Raw genomic sequence first — 12,666 nt, forward strand, 5'->3', positions numbered from 1 at the left:
GGGAAAATAAAAAAAAAAAAAAAGAAAGAAAGACTGTCACAGGAAGTTTACAGGAGGAGGTAGGCTAAAAGTAAAAGGGAAGACTTTCTGGGAAGGTGGAACAAATGAGTAGAATCAGTGTGTTTGAGACAGAGTGTAATTTAACCAGAGCAGTGGTTCCCACAGGATAGTCCACGCACCTGTAAGTGTCAGCATCATCTGGTAACTTGTTAGAAATGCACATTCTCAGCCCCCACTTGAGACCTACTGTGTTGAACTGGAAATCCTGACAGTGAAGCCTGCAATCAAGTTATATATTTTAACAAGCCCCGCAGGTGATTCTGATGCTTGCTTAGAGCAAGGTGTTCTTGTGTGAAAGTAGTGGGCAAAAACTTTGGCAGAATAGCCTGGGACTTAGAAGGACTTAGAATGTTAGGCAAATTTTTTATCCTACAGAGCAAGGAGTCACCAACTTGTAGCTTAAGGACTGGATTCGGCCCATAGATATGTTTCATTTTGCCTGCGTGGTGTTTTGGTTTTTTTAAAATGGTATTAGTTGTCACTGGCATCTCACTCCAGTATTCTTGCCTGGAGAATTCTGCAGACAGGAGCCTGGCGGGCTACAGTCCATGGGGTCACGAGGAGTTGGACACTGAGCAACAAATACACACATTTAAAAACCGGATTCTACGTAGAAATCTGTGCTCTTGGCTTATCTTGAAAAATCAGAAGACCTGGCAACATACTAGGCCTGTATTTCATCATGGCAGCAATTTGTGGGAACAGCAAGTAACTTACCCTTTAGATGGGACATGTGCTTTCCAGTTTGCACAGTCCCTACCACTTCCTGTTGATTACACACATCTTTACTCACTTATATTTTCCGCCTGGCCCCAGTAAGTATTTCAGTATTTGAGTTTGTAACTTCTGTTATGGGCAGTGGAAAATTGAAAGTTTTTAGAAGGAAAGTGTTAGGACTTATGATTTCATTAATTCATTCAATAAACACTGATGAATTAAAAATGTATTACATGCCAGATTGTTCAGTGTTGAAAGGTGAATGAATCCCTACCATGATATAGTTACAGTCTAGTGGGAAAATGATGCAAATAACATTTTAGAAACAGTCGTGTATGGGTTTGAGAAGAGAGACTTTGGTGACTGGAAGACCAGTTAAGAGGCTATAGTGGTCTAAAGTCTGAAGTTGATAAAGGCCAGGCTTTAGATAATCAGTAAGAGGCTACGAAAGAAGAAAGAGAAAGAGATGGGAAAGGTATTACAAAGCAAAAATCATTAGTCCTTGATAAGAGATTGGGTGTGAGAGAGGAGAATGCAAAGATGATGAAAATTTTGCATCATAAATTAGAAAACTTGTGGTACCATTAACAGGAATAGGAAATTAGAGAATCCATTTAACCCTCTCTTAATTGGGCAGGGGCACTGAGAAAGGGGGTTGTTTGGAGATGCCAATTTGAGGTGTCTCTTGTTTTGAGTTCGGGTATTGGTATGTACACAATATGAGTGTTTTTAAAAATAAAACTTAATAGAACTGTGGTCAAAATTGCATGCGTAGGGGTAAATGTCACTCATTCCATTCTGGGAAACCAAGAGAATACCTGGAGAAGCGTTAGTTGTTTAATAATTGCTTTGGAGGCCCTATAGTTACAGTTTATTACATTATTTACATGCTGTCTTGAATGTACAGTTTTCAGGTTTATGTTGCATTGGTAAGTTTAACTTTCTCTTTCTGAGAGAATAGAAGATACTATATAAACTCAGATGCTTAAAGACATTTTCTGAGTGTCAGAATTTAAGTCATAATTGCCTCATGAGGTGGTTCAGGGGTGAGGATTGTCATAACTATTGCTATGTTGAGATAATAGCCCGTCTTTCCTCTTATGATCTTACGTTTGCAGTACTTGATTCCCTCTGCTTTTGAAGAATTTTTTTTACTGTGGTAAAATATATATAACATAAAAATTGTCATTTTAACCATTCTAAGCGTGCAGATCAGTGGTGTAATTACTTTCACAGTGTTGTACAGCTATCACTATTCTCTATTTACATTTTTCATCACCCCAGCAGAAACTCTGGACCTGTTAAGCAATAGCTCGCATTCTCCCCTCACCACAACCCCTGGTAAACTCTAAGCTACTTTCTGTTTCTGCAGATTTGCTTTTTCTAGATAGTTCGTGTAAATGGAATCATATTTTTCTATGTCTCAGCATAACATTTTCAAGGTTCATGCTGTAGCATGTATCAGAAAGTTTTTGCTTTTTATAGCTAAATAATATTCCATTGTATTTGTGTGTGCCCTATTTTGTTTATGTATCTGTTAATGAATACTTGGGTTTTTTCCACTTCTGGCCATTGTGAATAATGCTGCAGTGAAGTTTTTGCTTTTTATAGCTAAATAATATTCCATTGTATTTGTGTGTGCCCTATTTTGTTTATGTATCTGTTAATGAATACTTGGGTTTTTTCCACTTCTGGCCATTGTGAATAATGCTGCAGTGAAGTTTTTGCTTTTTATAGCTAAATAATATTCCATTGTATTTGTGTGTGCCCTATTTTGTTTATGTATCTGTTAATGAATACTTGGGTTTTTTCCACTTCTGGCCATTGTGAATAATGCTGCAGTGAAGTTTTTGCTTTTTATAGCTAAATAATATTCCATTGTATTTGTGTGTGCCCTATTTTGTTTATGTATCTGTTAATGAATACTTGGGTTTTTTCCACTTCTGGCCATTGTGAATAATGCTGCAGTGAACGTTGATGTAAAAATACTGTTTGAGTTCCTGTTTTCAGTCTTGTAGGTATGTACCTGTGACTGGGATTGACTAGGTCCCTTCTGACCACATATTCATTTGGTAATAGAGTGCCACTCTTAGTCATATTGTGGAAGACACAACTGGTATTTGAATTCTTCACAGCAAAAAAAAAAAAAACTCACAAAGTGCATAAACTCAAAAATATACTCTAGCTTTTACAGGAAGTGTAACTTGCCTTCTCTTGTTATCGCTGATTTTGTAAACGGGTGGTTTTATTAGAGTGGCTGCCGTTGTAGTTTGTATGAAAAGAAATTTTAAAAGACGAGAAAGAGGCCAAGAGTGTACTAGATTACAAGTTAGGAGATTAGGTTGATGATCCACTTTCCAAAGCCTAAATAGATTGGAAATAGAAATACAGAAAGAGATAATTGCATCAAAAATAGGAGAAAGGAAAAAAAGGAAAAAGAACTTTGCTCTTATGGGTATCCGTATCCATCTTCTACAGGTTGAAAAAGTGATACATTAGTTAAAGGAAACAAAGTGGAAAGCCCAGAAGGAAAAGAAAATATTGGTAAGTAACTTATATAAAGTCATACCCTCTTTTTCCGTAGGTTAGATTTCCTTTTGTTTATTTGACCATGCTAGGTCTTTGTTGCTACACGCAGGCATTTTCTTTCTCTGCTTGCCGCGAGCGGGATCTTCTCTCTAGTTGCGGTGAGTGGGCTTCTCACTGTGGTGGCTTCTCTTGTGGAGCACAAGCTGTGCGCTTCAGTGTGGCAGCTCACGGACTCTAGAGCGAGGGCTCAGCAGTTGTGCCACACGGGTTTAGTTGCCCCGAGGCATGTGGAGTATTCCTGGACCAGGGATCAAACCCATACCCCCTGCCTTAGCGGGCAGATTTTCAACCACTGGACCAGGGAAGTCCCATAGGTCAGAGTTCTGCTTTTTTATTCCTAGCTGAGAGCTCACAGTAAATGGAAAGAGATTAATGAGCCAGTAAAAGCTGTCACAGATTCCACAGTCCTTGTTGGAGAGGCCCTCATTTGTGTAAGTTGACGTAAAAGTCTAGTAATTGTGACTCTTTGATTCATGTCCCACAAAAGAGTTTTCAAAATTAGATGGTGGCAGCTTACTGAAGGAGGCAGGCACATGACGGCACTGATCAGTGATAACAGATAGCATGATGTTGAGGAAAACTAGCTCAAAAAGCATAGCAGCCTGGGACTATTTCTTGACAGAAGGGCAAACAGTCCTCTAGACCTATAGTCCCCAAAGGCATCCCAAGTTTACAGAAAAATATAACTGATGGTCATAATCATAACTCTGGACCATGAATAAAATATGTCACTTTAGGAACATTTTTACCAAACACTGTTAAAATAAATGTTATGGTATTTAGAGAAGATGTATCATAAAGACATATTTGAGGAAATGTACATATGTGGAGCCCCTGTTCTTGGTTTTATACATGAGATGTCATTGTAATATTTACCTTTCTCAAGTTGTTCATTTGGATTCAACGTGTTTGAAGGAGCAGCTGTTTTTCACTTAATAACAAGAAAGGGAAAATACGTTCTCACTTCTCACAAACGCCAATATAACCAGTGACAAATGGCACTGATCCTTGCAATTACTCTTCTGTAAATAAGTGCCTCCCACGGTGGATATGGGTTTGGAGGCAGAGATAGTTTATCACTGTAGATTTTCATTTTATTTGCTTATTGGGGCAGTATTAATCCCCTCCTGATTAATAGTATCTTCTTACCTGAAGGACTTCCTACTTTTAATGAATGGGTGAAAAAAGGCCTTTTGACTTGTGAAGAAAGCGAGGCAGCAATAGCAAGAGCTCTCCCTGTACAGTGATTATTGTAGCTAAGTCAGGCCTGAAACAATGAAGAATGAGGTCATGCACTGCCTCATCTCATTTCAGTATAAGACTCAGATGGTTCATTGTACAGAGCGGCCCTTCTTGACACATGTCTAATAATGTTTTGATTAAAATGAAATAAAGTATAGAAAGAACTAATCTGTTCATAGGAAATAAGTTTATATTTGTTGGTAACTACCAGTGTATGAATTCTAGTTCCTTTTTGGGAGAGTATTTGATCTTAGTGTTGGAGGGACTTTAAAAGAACTCTCATTTCACCAGCCTTCTGATCTGTGAATCCATTTGGACAATGTGATCAGATGTGGGTTGAGCCCTTGGGTCAAAATTCTCTCCCCATCTCATGAAACAGCGCATATTGTTGGGAAATTCTTTTTACTGTTCAGTCTCTCCCCTGCAGTTTCCATGCTCACAGGTCTTATTATAGCTCCTTGGCAATGATCTAACAAAAGTTGTTTTTTTAAGAAACCTTCTTTTATCTAGTTAATATTTTAAAAATGCTGGTTATAAAATTTTTCTGTGGTTTTCAAATCTATGCTAGTGGTCAGTCTTAACCTTTTCTACCAAATATCTCTAGAGTACCGAAGTATTAATAACTAATGCTACCATTGTGTTAGCATTTTTTTCTCTGTATAAGTTGCTATTCTGTTAGTATAATTATTTTCACTCTTTATTTTCCTTGATTCAGTATTTAATTTTTATTATTCAGTTATTAACTGATGTCTGCAATCTGAAATGTAGTGACTCTTTTCTTCCTACTTGTTTCTAAAATGATCTGACTTTTATTTGAAGTATTTAAATCTGTTTTCACTCCTAGGAACAAGCAGGACATTGTTTGAGTTGTAGTTTTTCTGACTTTAATTCTTTTCCTTAAGTAAAATATTGTAACTATAACATAAATGGATGGCTTAAACTAGTGGGATATGATATTTTCAGAGCAGTTAAAAGTCCATGGCATTTTTAATTTTCAAGGGTTCATATCATTGGAATAACATAGTTTCTAAAGCAAGAAGTATGTAAGTTGTGTTAATAGAAATATATATAAACTGTGAAAAAAAGCTGAACACAAAACATTATACAGATACTGGTTATAATTGGAAGTAGCCAGTCTCCAAGGATCAGTACTGATCCTCACCTCCAGTATTTATACATTTGTGTAGTTCCTTGCACACTGTATCAGCACTGGTCTGTATGACCAATGAAATACAGGGAAGTGATAGTTTATGACCTGCAGGGTCATACCAAGTATTGCTGCCTTTGCATTGCCCTCTCTTGGATTGCCCACTCTGGAGGAAGCCAGCCACCATATTATGAAGACGTTTAAAGCCCTATGGAGAGTCCACGTGGGAAGCAACTGAGGTGTTTTTCTAACAGCCAAAAAACCAGCTTGTCAGCCACTGAGGTGGGTCCTCAGCCTTAGCCAAACCTTCAGATGACTGCAGTCCCAGCGTGCATCTTGACTACAGTATCATGAGAGACCCTGAGCCAGAACTGTCTAATTACATCACTTCCAAATTCCTGAACTACGGAAACTATGAAATAATAAATGTCTGTTGTCATTCTAAGCAACTAAGTTTTGGAGTTGTTTGTTGTGCAGCAATAGATAACTAAGGGACAGTATTCTAAAATACTTACTGGTTTTATGTGTAGAAGAGAATCTGGACAATGTAAACAGCGCTTACTATCATCTGTGCCCGGTGGCTTCAGTCATGTTTGACTCTGCAATCCCGTGGACGGCAGGCCACCAGGCTCCTCTGTCCATGGGATTCTCCAGGCAAGAATACTGCCATTTCCTTCTCCAGGGGATCTTCTTGACCCAGGGGTCGAACCCATGCCTCTTAGGTCTCCTGCATTGACAGGCAGGTTCTTTACCACTAGCACCGCCTTATAACATTTTTAACAATTGAATGTGTTTGGTTAAAGAAGTTCAGTTTAGCTATCGGACTTACAGATTCAGAAAAAGAAAATGATAGTTTCTTCTAACACAAATTGAAGGTATTCATTAATCATTATATTCCTTCTTAAATATTCATTTACTTATGAAAGTATTCTCCCTTTTTATGTCACTTTGTAGTTTATTACTATGTCACTTATTTTTTTTATTTTTTAATTGGAGGATGATTGCTTTACCATGTTGTGTCGGTTTCTTCCATACAACAGCTTAAGTCAGTTTTTTATATATATATATATATATATATTCCCTCCCTCTTGAACTGCCCTCTCCCCTCCCCTCCCATCCCTCTCAGTCATCACAGAGAGCCCATCTGGGCTCCCTGTATATATAGCAACTTCCCACTAGTTAATCTGGTTTAGACATTGGAGTGTTTATGTGTCAGTGCTACCTATTGTTATTTCTGATTGAACACCTTCTTGGACACCCTTCTAGGTGCTTGGGTTATATCAAAACAAACAAACAAAAAAGATTTCTGCTCTTAAGGAGTTTATATCAGAGAAACACAGATAGCAAGCATAGTAAATAAGCCATCTAGTGTGTTAGAATTGATCAGTGGTATGGAGAAAAAAAGTAAATCAGTGTAAGGAGGATTGAGAAAGGAGATGGAAGTAGGGGACACACAAGGGAGGTGGTTATAGTAGTCGAGATAGATGTCTGTAGGGAAACAGCATCTGAACAATAAGTTGATCAAGTGAATGTTTGGGAAAAGATGGTTCCAGAGAGTGGGGACAGCTAGAGCAAGGCCCTAAGGCAGGAGCATGTGTGATATTTAAGCACAGAGGTCAGTGTGGGTGGCGCGAGTGAGATGAAAACCATTAGTAGTGAGGTCAGAGGTAATGAAGTGGGAGGCACAGCAGGTGGATCCGTGAATCCTGTTTGGACCTTGCTACTCTGAGGGGTATGGGAAGTGATTGCTGGACTTTGCAATAGAAAGGTGTGTTAGACTCTAGGGGAGTGAGGGTAAAAGCAGAGATCAAATAGGAGAATGTTAGAATAAACCGCATGAAAGATGATGGTGGCTTGGGCCAAGACAGTGGTGGTGGAAGTGGTCAGAAACGGTTAGATTCTGGAAACGTAATAAAGGTGGAGCAGCTGGACACAGATCAGAAGTTCTTGGTCATACAGAGGAAGGAAACCAAGCTGCTGTGAGACTCTCACATCCTGGTGCCAGTCTGACTTCTGGCTAGTCTCTGACCATCCTTCTCGGCCCTGTGCTCTTCCCCACCGGACAGCTGCCTTTCCCTGGTGCCATATCAGCTGACCCTCCTGTGACCTAGCAGGCAACGCTGGGCTCTAGAATTAGACCATCTAAGTTTGATTTTGGACTCTCTTAACTGCTGCGTGGTCTTAAATTACGTAAGCCTCAGTTTTCTTATTTCTATAATGGGGATGTTAATTACAAAATCTGCCTCACAGAGTGGTATTGTGAGATTAAATGAGATAACCCATGTAAAATACTTCACATAGTGCTTGGCGGATGTTAAGATCTCAATAAACGGTAGCTGTGATCACCTCAGACTGTTTTCCTTTGGCTGGTCTTTCCTCTGCATTAAATGCTAACCTCCCTGTAATCTCTTCCATTCTAACCTATTCTTTGTTTTCATTTTGTTTCTCAACCTTTGACAAGAAGTTCTTGAGGAAATTTAAAAATGAAATCAAACTATCCATAATTTCCTTGCCGTTTTCATCTTTCTATAGTCCCTCTGTTCTTTGTCCACATGTCTCTCTTATTTATGTAGTTACTTCTGTTCACTTTTTGTAATCAGTTCAAATGTCATCTCATGCCTTTCCTAATCCTCTAGGTAGATTTAGTCATCTGTGCATTGGGCTCCTTTACCATTTTAATTATTCATTTAAAAAGATGTGGTTATTAGATAAGTGAGTGGAACCTACCAAGGCTCCCCACCCTGATTCTTACATGTAACTGCCAGATTCATATCTGTGACACTCCTTGCTCAAAATTTTCAGTGGCTTCACATCACCTGCAAAGTCAAGTCTGAATTCCGTAGCTGAGCATTTGGTGTATTCTACTATCTGATCTCAGTTTGCCTTTCCAATTTTGTTTTCTACAACAATCTGGTCTATTTACTGTCCCTTGGGGTTGCTCCATCCTCTCTCCATCCAGGTCTTGATTCATATTTTATTTTTTTCCTGAAAAGCACTCCTCCCATGTCCTAATTCCCCTCTTCATTACCCTTCTCAGAAGCTTCCCCTTTCACAAAGCTTTCTCTGACCATTCCAGCTCCAAATAATCTCTCCCTGCTTTGAAATCTCAGAGCATAGAACTGTGCTGCTTGTCACATTTTAACTTCACAAAGGTAATTAAATTAAATTTTTCCTGTTTACTGTAGTCTCCTAAAGGGCAGATCTAAGACGATTCATCTTTGCATGCTGTACTTAAAAGTAGCATTAGGCAACTGATCATTTCTGGAATGGCTGAATGAATACATATGTGAATAAACAGACTTCCTAGAACAGCGCTCCTGTGGGCTGCTTTGGAGGGAATAAAGTTGGGGATGTGATACATAGCCATAGTAAGACCCTGGGAAAAGTGGTACTCCCTGCCTCAGTGCTCCTATCTGCAGATACCATCAGCCCAATTGTCCCAGGTCCGTTCAGAATGTATTTACTGAAGTCTGACATGTTCCAGGCTCTGTAGTTGGCTTTAGGAGTACGAAAGCTATTTCTTTCTTTCCCCTATACACCCTTCAAATAGCAAGGTGTTCTGGGGCTGTGGCCCTTGGCCCTTGGTATTAGATCTGTAAGTCCTAAGTTATATTCTCAAATGAGGCATTGCTCACTGTGCTGAGATCTGTCCCAGACTTACCCAGTTAGACCCACTTTGGTTTTATTTTGCCTAACTTACATTCTAGGTGTTTGGGCTAATTCATTCCCATCAGCCTATTGTTTAAAAATTTCATTCAGTTACATTTTAAGTTTGCTTTATGTTCAATTTTTACTTTGTTAAAGTCAACTTTGCTGTGGAACTCAGAAGAATTGGCAGTGGGAGCTTTTACTTTTCAGTGTTTTCAGACTTTTTGGTAGACCTTCCTAATCACCTCTCTCATCCCATTATTTTACACTGTTGGGAAATACGTTAGTCAATAGTGATATTTGCTTAAGGAGGGAATAGAAAGACATTAATAGCAGTCAGGTGTCACCAGGGAACTGTTTAAGGAAAACAAGTCCACTTGTTTGGAAATCTGATTTGATACCTCCAGAACAATTCTTGTCCTCTATTCTGTTACACCTCTCCATTCCAGCCATACTGAACTTGTAGTAGTTGAAGTTCTCAGAATTCTCCTGTGTTACTTCCATGGTAATTCCTGCCTCTGATTCAGGACCAAGCTTATACCTCTCATCCCTTAAAAAGCTTCCCACTCCCTTCCCACTCCCATCCTCCTTCTGTGATGAGTTACTGTCCCTTATATCCACTCCTGCCATATGCACAGAACTATACCTGTGCATCGGAGAAGGCGATGGCACCCCACTCCAGTACTCTTGCCTGGAAAACCCCATGGATGGAGGAGCCTGGTAGGCTGCAGTCCATGGGGTCGCAAAGAGTCAGACACGACTGAGAGACTTCCCTTTCATTTTTCACTTTCATGCATTGGAGAAGGAAATGGCAACCCACTCCAGTGTTCTTGCCTGGAGAATCCCAGGGACAGCGGAGCCTGGTGGGCTGCCGTCTATGGGGTTGCGCAGAGTCGGACACGACTGAAGAGACTTGGCATACCTGTGCATAGTTCAGTCAGAGAACTTGCCATGGTAGAGTACAGGTATTGGTTTATCTGTCTGTTTCTTTTAGTAAGCTGAAATCGTCCCCAGGAGCTGGGTCTGTATTTGAATTGTCTTTTGTATCTAGACTTAAATTGAAGAAAGTGTAGGAAACCACTAGACCATTCAGGTATGACCTAAATCAAATCCCTTATGATTATACAGTGGAAGTGAGAAATAGATTTAAGGGACTAGATCTGATAGAGTGCCTGATGAACTATGGACGGAGGTTCATGACATTGTACAGGAGACAGGGATCAAGACCATCCCCATGGAAAAGAAGTGCAAAAAAGCAAAATGGCTGTCTGAGGAGGCCTTAAAAATAGCTGTGAAAAGAAGAGAAGCAAAAAGCAAAGGAGAAAAGGAAAGATATAAGCATCTGAATGCAGAGTTCCAAAGAAAAGCAAGAAGAGATAAGAAAGCCTTCCTCAGCAATCAATGCAAAGAAATAGAGGAAAACAATAGGATAGGAAAGACTAGAGATCTCTTCAAGAAAATTAGAGATACCAAGGGAACATTTCATGCAAAGATGGGCTCTATAAAGGACAGAAATGGTATGGACCTAACAGCAGCAGAAGATATTAAGAAGAGGTGGCAAGAATACACAGAAGAACTGTACAAAAAAGATCTTCATGACCCAGATAATCATGATGGTGTGATCACTCACCTAGAGCCAGACATCCTGGAATGTGAAGTCAAGTGGGCCGTAGGAAGCATCACTATGAACAAAGCTAGTGGAGGTGATGGAATTCCAGTTGAGCTATTCCAAATCCTAAAACATGATGCTGTGAAAGTGCTGCACTCAATATGCCAGCAAATTTGGAAAACTCAGCAGTGGCCATAGGACTATAAAAGGTCAGTTTTCATTCCAATCCCAAAGAAAGGCAATGCCAAAGAATGCTCAAACTACTGCACAATTGCACTCATCTCACCCGCTAGTAAAGTAATGCTCAAAATTCTCCAAGCCAGGCTTCAGCAATACATGAACTGTGAACTTCCAGATAGCCAAGCTGGTTTAAAAAAAGGCAGGGGATAATATATTTTTTAAAGACAGTGCATCATCTTTTAGGGGATTTCATCATTTTCCATGTTTTGTATAACTTAATTCTTTTTACTTTTTTTTTTTAATTTTTTATTCCTTTATTTCTCATGTGTTCCCCATCCTGAACCCTCCTCCCTCCTCCCTCCCCATACCATCCCTCTGGGTCGTCCCAGTGCACCAGCCCCAAGCATCCAGCATCGTGCATTGAACCTGGACTGGCATGTCGTTTCATACATGACATTTCACATGTTTCAATGCCATTCTCCCAAATCTTCCCACCCTCTCCCTCTCCCACAGAGTCCATAAGCCTGTTCTATACATCAGTGTCTCTTTTGCTGTCTCGTATACAGGGTTATCATTACCATCTTTCTAAATTCCATATATATGCGTTAGTATACTGTATTGGTGTTTTTCCTTCTGGCTTACTTCACTCTGTATAATAGGCTCCAGTTTCATCCACCTCATTAGAACTGATTCAAATGTATTCTTTTTAATGGCTGAGTAATACTCCATTGTGTATATTATCCTGCAGTTTTCCTATCATAGTGCCCAAAGTACTGCTTTCATTTTCAAGAAGGAATAAAATAAGACTTGAAGGGACTATGTTTATGGTTTGCTTCAAGATTTCATACAAGTTGAGAATTTAGAATTTTTCATTTTCCATTCATAGTGGCAAATAAAAGGAAATTGATAGAGGAAGATGTTTCCAAGTTATTAGATGAATCAGAGGATAAATGGAAAGAGGCAGGTAGCAGCACTCTTAGACTCTGTTAATGATGGCAAAATTGGTCAGGTTATGAGCTTTCAGAGGAATATATTGTAGATGAATCTTCTCAAAACTCAATAATCGATAAATGACCTACATATTCTTAAGGACACAAAAGAAATGTGGTATTTTCATCCAGTTAGTCATTTGACAGGAAAAATGTCACTATGCAATGTTTTGTGACAAGAACTTGGACCATCTTGTTTTGCCAAAATGATGTATGATGATACTCTTTAATATTTTTTATTGTTTGTGTGTCAATGTTTGAGTTGAGGTTTACTATGTTAAAATTCTTGTGAACACTTCAAATAAAGTTTTTTTTCTTATTAAAAAAAATAAAAAAAATAAAAAATGGATTGACTAAAACTCAAAAAAAATAAAAAATAAAAAAAAATAAAAATAGGCTAAGGAACTGAAAAAAAAAAAAAAAAGGCAGGGGAACCAGACATCAAATTGCTAACATTTGCTGGATCATCAAAAAAGCAAGAAGGT

At 39.0% G+C, this 12,666-nt stretch overlaps 1 protein-coding gene across 9 annotated transcripts in view; it reads left to right on the plus strand.

The window, feature by feature from the left end:
- The window catches only part of ENTPD5 (ectonucleoside triphosphate diphosphohydrolase 5), a 36,913-nt gene that overhangs the window by 4,076 nt on the left and 20,171 nt on the right, over positions 1–12,666 (plus strand). For all 9 annotated transcript variants that reach the window (XM_010855759.1, XM_010855762.1, XM_010855765.1 and 6 more), the window contains one exon: positions 3,256–3,321. The gene's annotated coding sequence lies outside the window, so the exon portion shown is untranslated. The remainder of the gene's footprint in view (positions 1–3,255; positions 3,322–12,666) is intronic.

This window comes from Bison bison, unplaced genomic scaffold (assembly GCF_000754665.1).
Source record: "Bison bison bison isolate TAMUID 2011002044 unplaced genomic scaffold, Bison_UMD1.0 scf7180017864368, whole genome shotgun sequence".
Lineage (NCBI taxonomy): Eukaryota > Metazoa > Chordata > Mammalia > Artiodactyla > Bovidae > Bison > Bison bison.